The sequence below is a fragment of the Rhagoletis pomonella genome, unplaced genomic scaffold (assembly GCF_013731165.1).
Source record: "Rhagoletis pomonella isolate Grant_MI unplaced genomic scaffold, Rhpom_1.0 Rhpom_scaffold_00002, whole genome shotgun sequence".
In the NCBI taxonomy this organism is placed as follows: Eukaryota; Metazoa; Arthropoda; class Insecta; order Diptera; family Tephritidae; genus Rhagoletis; species Rhagoletis pomonella.
This window is the reverse complement of record NW_023458556.1, coordinates 94,394,779-94,396,678: the sequence shown is the minus strand read 5'-3', so window position 1 is coordinate 94,396,678 and position 1,900 is coordinate 94,394,779.

Below are 1,900 nucleotides of genomic sequence, written 5' to 3'. Positions count from 1 at the left end.
ACCGTATGGTAGTAGGTGACTTTAATGCGCACCACGATCTTTGGCACTCAAGCCTGTCAAACGATCGTAGGGGAACAGACTTTGCTGAGCAGATAGACGATTGGACATTCTGCACAATGAACGACGACGCACCCACCAGGATTATGGGTAACTGTAGTAGCTCGCCAGACATCACAATAGTCAGCGCTGGTCTGATAAACAGCATAACATGACCCATAGTCATCTCGATAGATAAACCAACCGACTTTGCCTCCGCCAAACACCGGACCTATATCAACTTTTCTAAAGCTGATTGGAAAGGTTACGCGGAGTTTACCGAAAACACCTTCAGAGCGCTCCCCATACCAACCGACGTCCACCTCGGTGAACGTAAGTTCCGCAGGGCTGTCACTGCTGCTGCAGCTCGCTTCATACCGGCAGGATGTATATTGGACCCACGTCCAAACTTGCCTGCCGAAGCGGCTGTTCTAGCCGATGAGCGTGATAGCCTTCGTCAGGCCGATCCCGGAGATCCCCGTATCAGGAATCTCAACGCGGAGATTCGGCAACTAGTAAACGTACATAAGCGGAAGAAGTGGGAGGAGCATCTGAAGACTTGTAATTTCACCTCTGGTGTGAGCAAGCTTTGGTCAACCGTGAGGTCACTGTCTAATCCGACGAAGCACGACGACAGAGTCGAAATTTCCTTCGGCGACCATGCCTCGTCGGACCCGGAGCGATGCGCGGCAGTTCATACTGCATCCTCCGGTGGACAAAGCCAAGCGTCGAGTGACTAGAAGGCTGCACAAACTGCCAACAACCTGTGCCCCCCTTGATTTCACTTGCGGTGAAGTTCAGGTGGCCATCGGGAAGGCGAAAGCCTCCAAAGCCATGGGTCCCGACGGAATATGCATGCTGATGCTGAAAAATTTGGGTCCTGCGGAGGTAGCGTACCTAACGGAGGTCCTCAACTTGTCAATGGCCACTCTCATCATCCCAGACATCTGGAAGGTGGGGAGAGTGGTCCCACTGCTAAAACCGGGGAAACCTGCCAACAAAGGAGATTCCTATCGTCCGATAACACTCCTTTCCCCGGTAGCGAAGACACTCGAGGCCTTGCTACTCCCGTACTTCAAAAACCACCTGACCCCAGCGAAGCATCAGCATGGTTTCCGTAAAGTGCACAGTACAACAACAGCACTTAACGCCATAAACACTCAGATAACTCGTGGCCTTAACCGAAACCGTCCCTGTGAGAGAACGATTCTAGTAGCGTTGGACTTGTCAAAGGCGTTTGACACCGTCTGCCATTCCACGCTTCTAGAGGATATAGAGGCCTCCTCTCTCCCACAGAGGCTCAAACGGTGTTCGGCAAATTATCTGAGTGGTCGACATTCGTAGGTAATGTTTAGAGGCAAAACGAGTAAACAGCGAAAAATAAAACAGGGGGTTCCTCAGGGTGGTGTCCTTTCCCCGCTACTGTTTAACTTTTACATTTCAAAGCTCCCTCAACCACCAGAGGGAGTCTCGATTGTCTCTTATGCCGACGATTGCTCGATCATGGCGACTGGGAATGGAATTGATGACCTGTGTTCGAAAGTAAACGGCTATCTCTCCGAACTTTCTCGCTTCTTCACTGCAAAGTGTCTAGCCCTCTCCCCTACGAAATCCTCCGCGACCCTGTTCACAACCTGGACGAAGGAGGTCAGGCTACCGCTGGGGATTCACGTCGATGACACACCAATTCCGACGGTGAATAACCCCAAAATACTCGGAGTAACTTTCGACAGCCTGCTCTCCTTCTCTGCGCACTCAACCGCTATTGTCAATAAAGTACAGAGCCGCAACAAGGTCCTCAAGTCGCTAGCCGGCAGTACTTGGGGCAAAGACAAAGAAACGTTGCTGGCAACATACAAGGCAA